Here is a 7,630-nt window from a genome sequence, read left to right as displayed (position 1 = left end):
AGAAATTTAATTTAATTTAAAATTAAAATTTATTAATTAATTTAAATTAATTTTAAATTAAATTTCTTTTTTCTCCTTAGAGGGACAATAATGGAAAAAAAAAAAAAAAAAAAGCTGAGAAACACTGCTGTAGTGCCTACATCTTCTGTGTGGCTTTGGAAACTGCCCATGATAAGCAGATGTGTGTCTTTTTGTTATGTCCCTCAGATGAAACCAACACCTTAAAAATATTTCCCATTATGGCTCTTCTTAAGATGAATTCGTGGGAAAAGAATTGGAAAAGGACCTTCTACAGATTCTGGGGACGGACAGCTGAATGCTTCGCCAGCCCTGCGCCTCCACATACCCCCTTGCCCTAAATCCCCGCCTCCTTTCCCCCAATACTCCGTCTATCCCGTGTGGCGGCTTTCCTCAAATGGCCAGTAAGGGCCAGGCCTTGTAAAAGTTCAAAAGTCCTAATTTGGGCCAACTGTAAATTTTTTATGCTTTTTTTCTCCCTTGGAAATATTCATATGGTTACTTCCAGTCAAGACACAGTTTCTGGAGGCAGCTTGCATGGCTGACAGGGAGTTACCTGCCCTTGATATTGGAAAAAATGTGCCGATACCTCCAGTAACCCCTGGGGGCCCATCATGACCTCTATTCATGTACTTATTCCCTACTGGGGTACCCGCACCCAAGGATATCTAAGTCTAGACTCACCTGGACAATCTCATTTGAGTCCCTTATCAAGAAAGCGAGGCTACTGGTATTATCTCCTCTTATTTATAAACAACAAAAAAGTTGGCTAAGATAGATCTAGTGACTGAACTGAGATTACACAGCTAATAAGTAGTAAGGTCAGGACAGCCCCCTCCCCAACCACACACTCTGGAATGTTAGTTCTTTGAGGGCAGGAACTGTGCTTGTTGCTCACCACCATGTCTTCAGCGTTGACCACAAGGCCTGGCACATAGCAGGAGTTCAGTCAGCATTCGTTACATGAATACATTTCTCTGAGCCTGGGGCTTTTAGATCATCAGTGCAGTGTAGGAAAGTCTTCTCATGTTTGGTTTTACACTGTGATAGCTCTCTCTCCCATTTTAAGAAGTCTAACACAACAGTTGTGGTGACTTCTTGAAGCATAAAGCTTTCTCGAACTTCTGAGGTTTGCCATTGAATTCAAGGTGAGCTTATTGTCTTCTATGTAATACCGCATTTCAAATTCATTCAGTGAAGTTCGTGTTAACAGGCAAGATTTTCTTGTTATTCAAGTCTCTTGTATTAGGAGACCCAAATTGTCTACAGAAGTGAAGATACTCTCACTTCAGTTTTCAATAAAGTTTACACACAATGCAAATGCACTAAATAATAATATGTTTGTATCCTGAAAGATAGAAAACACCCCCCAAAATTAAGTGTATTTCTCTTGAAATTGATTATTTATTATGAGAGAGAAGGAAGATACAATGAATCGTCACAGATTTGGTACACAAATATAAGCCAACTTTTTTCTACATTAGCTACTGATAGGGAAACGTGTGTTCTGGTTAGCTCAGTAGATGTGGGGTAAAGACATTTCCAACTGAAGAAAATCAGGCATTCATTCAGTCAGTTATGGGCCAACAGCCTTTATTATGTTCTAGGGCTGTGTTAGGCAATGGGAAAGATAAAGATTGATTGGAAAAAAAAATCATGTAATTGAGAAGATGCCACTAGATTAGGGTTGGTAAAACAGCAATAAGCATATTGCAAGGCAGGAAGTGAGAATTATGTAAGGCTGTTAGTTGTTTAGAGGAGGGAAGGATGATTTCCCACTAGGCGGGGTAAGGATAACGTTGGGCAGGATCATAGAAAACTGTGTGGAGGCAATATGTAGGTTGAGTTTTAAATTAAGAAGTAATCTGGATTACAGATATTAAAGACAGGAAGGAAAGAGCAATCCAGGCAGAGAACATAACATACATTACGGATGCAGAAAAGCGGAGGCATGTGCAAGGGCATAAGCATAGTTCAGTGTGATTGGAGCAGGTGGTACAGGATTCTCTAGAACTACAGTTAGACAGGCCCCGGAAGCTGGAGGAGTCAGTCGAACTCTTCTCATTCTGGAGTCTTTTGTTGAGGTTGTTTTCGCCCATTCCCTTGAAATTAGGCATGGCTGGGAATCTTTTTTCCTTCCAGCGTTATTGACATATAATTGACATATACCATTGTGTAAGTTAATGGAGTACAATGTAATGATCTGATACATGCATATATTGTCAAATGCTTACCACGATAAGGTTAGTTAACACGTCAGTCACCTCACATAATTACCATTTTGCTATTGTTTTACTATGGTGAGAATATTAAAGCTCTCCTCTCATACCAACTTTCAAGTACACAATACAATATTTCTGCTGTACCTCAGAGTCCCGGAACTTATTCACCTTACAAATGCAAGTTTGTACGCTTTGCCCAACATCTCCTCATTTCCCCCATGCCACGAGCCCTTGGTGACCACCAGTCTGTTCTCTATTTCTATGAGGTTGGCTTTTTTTTAGATTCCACGTCTAAGTGAGATCATACCATATTTGTCTTTCTCTGTCTGATTAATTTCACTTAGCATAAAGCCCTCAAGGTCCATCCATGTTGTTGCAAATGGCAGAATTTCCTTCTTTTTTATCGCTGAATAATATTCCATTGTGTGTGTGTGCGTATATATTTTTTCTTTATCCATTCATCCCTCGATGGACACTTAGGTTATTTCCATATCTTGGCTGTTGTAAATAACGATGGCACTGAACATGGGAGTGCAGATATCTCTTTGAGACAGTGATTTTACTTTTTTGGATATATACTCAGAAGTGGGATTGCTGGATCATATGGTAGTTCTATTTTTAATTTTTTGAGGAACCTCCATACCGTTTTCTGTAGTGGCTGTACCAATTTACATTGCCACCAACAGTGTGCAAGGGTTCCCTTTTCTCCACATCCTCACCAGCATTTGTTATCTCTCGTCTGTTTGATAATAGCCATCCTAACAGGTGTGAGGTGATATCTCATGGTGGTTTTGATTTGCATTTCTCTGATGATTGATGATGTTAAGCACCTTTTCATGTCCTTGTTGGCCATTTGTGTATCTTCTTTGGAAAAATGTCTGCTCAAGCCCTCTGCCCATTTTTTAATTGGATTGTTTGTTTTTCTTCCTATTGAGTTGTAGGAGTTCCTTATATATTTTGGATATTGACCTTTCACGAGATATATGACTTGCAAATATTTTCTCTTGTTCTGTAGGTTGCTTTTTCCTTTCGTTGATTGTTTCTTTGGCTGTGCAGAAGCTTTTTAGCTTGATGTAGTCCCACTTGTTGATTTTTGCTTTTGTTGCTGTGCTTTTGGTGTCATATCTGAAAAGTGATTGCCAAGATTGATGTTAAAGAGAATTTTCCCTATGTTTTCTTCTGGGATTTTTATAGTTTTAGGTCTTACACTTAAGTCTTTAATCCATTTTCAGTTAATTTTTGTGAGTGATGTAAGATAGGGGTCCAATTTCATTGTTCTGTATATGGATAGCCAGTTTTCCCAATTCCATTTTTTGAAGAGACTATCCTTATCTCATTGATTATTCTTGGCCTCCTTGTCAAATATTAGTTGATCATATATGTGTGGGTTTATTTCTGGGTTCTCTATTCTGTTCCATTGGTCTATGTGTCAGTTTTTATACCAGTACCATACTGTTTTGATTACTATAGCTTTGTAATATAGCTTGAAATTGGGAAGTGTAATGACTCTCACTTTGTTCTTTCTCAAGATTGCTTTGAGTATTTGGGGTCTTTTGTAGTTCCATACAAATTTTAAGATTTTTTTTTAAGTTTCTGTGAAAAATGTGGCCATGTATCTTAATTTGAGTTCCTGTTAAAGTGGACCCTGAGACAAAGGCTTGGGTGCAGTGTAGAATATTTGGGAAGTGATTTGGGGAAATAAAAATGAGGAAGTGGAAGTGAGACAGGAATGGGGGAAAAACTATGGGCAACTAGTACTCAATCCTGTTGCGAACCCCCAGAGATATCATGTGGATTGTGCTATCAAAGGAAAGGAGTTCTGGGGCATTTGTCACCAACTCCCATCCTCCAATTGTTGAAGGTTGCCCCAGTGGCATTAACATCCTTGTATTTCTGGGCTGTGCTCACTTGTGGAAAAAGTTCTGGTGTTGGTGAAAGCCCTTGGGAATAGAAAGCGAGAGAAACAGGCATTTCAGGTAGGAGGCTGTCAGCTTGCTGGGAACTGCTCTGTAGCTCCAGGTGAACTCTGATGACTGAGGAGACATGGGGCAGGGCCTCAGTAGTATCTGCTATAGCACATACCTTACTTCGGTCAATAGAATGTGAGCAAAAGTGATGGATGTCACTTCTGGGTGGAAACTTTAAGAGACAGTTCATGATTTTCATATTCCTTCCTCTACCAGGTAATGATGGTTTGAATGATGGGGGGCTCCCTCAGCTGGTGCCCTGGAGTGAGAAGATGTGGGGCAGAACTGGGAGTTCACTCACAGTGGACAGACATATAGCATGAGTGAGAAATAAACCTATTTCTTATAAGCACCTAAGATTTTAAGGTTATTATTAGAGCAGCATAACCTAGTTTAAACTTACTGATATGTAACTATTCCTAAACTGATTTGTTATGTGGTGGTTAATTATGGCACATGATAATTACACAATGCCACAAAAATCCAGTGGCACAAATAAGATAGAGGTGTATTTCCTTCCATTGTCCAGTTGAAGATGAGCCATTCTGGTTGGCTAGAGCTCTACTCCACTAGCTCATCTAGGGATCCAGGTTCATTTTATCTTGTGGCTCTGCCACCCAGAACAGGGGTCAGCAAATTTGTTTTGTAAATGGCCAGGTAATACATATTTTAGTTTTGCCAGCCCTATGGTCACTTTCTCACAACAACTCAACTCTGCCTTAGAGTGAAAGCAGCCATATGAATGGCTAAATGAATGGGCATGGCTGTGTTTCCATAAAACTGTATTTATGAACACAGGCAATGAACTGAATTTGGCCCATTTGCCAAAGGGTTCATTGGCCCTTGCTTTAGATTTTAAATATAATGCATGTGCTCACTTTGGTAGCACAAATTCTAAAACTGAAATAATTCAGAGAAGATTATTATGGTCTGTATGCAAGGATGATACAAAGAATTCATGAGGTGCATTGGTCTTTGAAGCAATCATGCATTGTGCTATATAAAGGTGCCACCTGGAGAAGACGGTGATTTTTAGGCAAGTCCAAAAAGGGAGCCACGCTTGGGTGTCATCATTGTGTTCAAGGCACTGAGCTGGTTTCTTAGGCTCTGAAATTTGACTCTAAACAGAAGTGAAGCAGTCAGCTCCTAGGAACTGATTTTTGCTAGACAGACAAACAAGAGTGTTGTGTACACTAGAATGCCAACTCACTCTTTTGTAACACAGACAGACTGGATATTTGTGTTCTTTAGTCAGTGTATTCTCTCCCTGTAGGCAAGCAACATACGAAGACAATTCACAATTAGAAGTGAACATGGAGAACTTGGAAGCAGAACTGGACAGAAAGTTGGATGTTCTAGTGGCTGGTGATAGCCAGATGTGTCTATTTCTACCAAAAGGATGTACCTGCCACAGAGATCTGATTGCAATATCTCTCCTTGGACTGAATCTCTTTGGTATTCCCTTTTCTAGCTTCCACCATTGTTCTCATATGTTAAATGAAGCTTCAGCTTGGTAGCCAGTTTTGCTAAGGTAATAATGCATATGTGTGTTCTCATCCATTATATGATCTCATTTTAAGTGTTTGGGGAGTTCCTCATTGTTTTTTCTATGTGCTGGCAATAAATTATTTCATATTTCTTATTGAAAAGTTAAATGTAAAAAGCCAAACCATAAAAATAAGAAGATATGGGTGAATGTGTGGTATTTAGGTAGGAAAGGGCTTTTAAAGTTTAAAAGTAACAGAAAAATTTAAAAAGGAAAATAATAGACTTGATTATTAGTCCAATCTAATCAATGGAAAATAGATTATTATCTAATAATAAAAACTTCTCCATACCAGCAAAATGCACAACATGAAAATGCATACCAAACACAGAAAAAAAATTTGGAACAGGTAATTTCATGCTTTTCATATTCCTTCCTCTGCCAAGTAACAATGATGGTTTGACTGATGGGGGGGCTCCCTCAGCTGATGCCCTGGAGTAAGAAGATGTGGAATCATTAAGAAATTCTAAAATAGCCTTAATATATAAATATCTCTAATGAGCAAATAAGAAAACAGTAAGAATTCTTATTGATAATTGGGGAAAGGACATACCTAAGCAATTCATGAAAATGTGTTACTAATAGCTATTAAATATATAGAAGATATTTAACTTCCAGAGAAATGATAGAAAGGCAAATTGTGGCCATTGTGACAGAGACAGACAGTACTCACCAAATGTTTTGTGTCTTCCTTGACATTTTCGAGCGTTTTTTGCAGTGACTGGATCATATGACTAGTTTTGGTCAATAGACTATGAGCAGAAGTGACGTATGTAGCTTCTGAGCCAAAGTAATTAAGAACCAGTGTGCCTCCTCCAGCCCTCTCTCCCTCACTTGCAGAAATCTTGGAGACCATGTGTTCCAGATGCTGCGGCTGCAAGATGGAGGATTTATGTGAATATGAGATAAGCTTTTATGGTGTCAGGCCATTGAAATTTTGGTAATAGGTTTGGTGTGTTCTAGAAACACAGAGAAGGCCAATAGAGTTGGGCTAAGATAGACTAGGGAGAAAGCGACAGGAAAGTATATTGGAGAGGGAGGCAGAAGCCAGGTCAGGGAGGACTGTGTAGACAATGGTGAAGGCTTTGAATGTTATTTTGAGTGCAGTGGGAAGCCGTGTATCAAGAATATGCCCTCAAGAGCCTCGAAATTGTCCCTACTTTCTGATCCAGAAATATGCAGAATCTATTCTAAAGACTGTAAGAAAAAATCTGAAATGTAGTCAAAGTTTTATATATAATAGTATTTTTTCCTAAATTATAGTATTAAAAAAAAGCTCAAATGTCTAAAAATACAAGAATGATTAAAGCATAATATTGTTATTACTAAATATATCTTTTCCTAAATGATTTTAAAGACAGAAATTCTTATGTTGCATTTACAGTAGCAGCAAAACTTAGAAATAAATTAAAGAGAATGTAGAAGATCTTTAATGAAGACTGGAAAGGATGACCTGAAACAATGGAGGGAAATACCGAGTTCCTGAGTCAAGGGTTTAGTGTTGTAAAATTATCATTTCTTTTCCTATTCAACTATCAATCAATAAAACTGCAATTAAAATCCCTAGAAAATTTTAATTAAATCTTACAAACTTGAGTCTAAAGTTCATCTAAAGGAAAAAAAGTGTGAAAAAAACTAAGAATGGTTTAAAAAAAAGAACAGTGTGGGTTCCCACACAGCTGTGGACATTGGCTCAATAGAAAGAGTAGGAATCCAAAAACGGATCTACGTTTGTATGAAAATTTAGTTTATGATAAGGCTAGAGTTTCAAGGCAGAAGAGCAGGGGAAGCAAACTATACAATAAATGGGTCTGGAACAATTGAATATCCATTCATTTAAAACTATAGTCAGCTCTGTCCCACACATAATACTCAGA

The 7,630-nt window shown here is 38.2% G+C and overlaps 1 non-coding gene across 1 annotated transcript; it reads left to right on the top strand.

Moving 5' to 3' along the window:
- The first annotated feature begins 5,077 nt into the window (after positions 1 to 5,077).
- LOC123287529 (U6 spliceosomal RNA) lies at positions 5,078 to 5,185 on the top strand. The gene has a single exon (XR_006530849.1). It is a non-coding gene; the product is annotated as a U6 spliceosomal RNA (small nuclear RNA).
- Positions 5,186 to 7,630: the final 2,445 nt, after the last annotated feature.

The sequence above is a fragment of the Equus asinus genome, chromosome 7 (assembly GCF_041296235.1).
Source record: "Equus asinus isolate D_3611 breed Donkey chromosome 7, EquAss-T2T_v2, whole genome shotgun sequence".
NCBI classification, from domain to species: Eukaryota; Metazoa; Chordata; class Mammalia; order Perissodactyla; family Equidae; genus Equus; species Equus asinus.
This window is presented reverse-complemented; position numbering and strand designations above follow the sequence as displayed.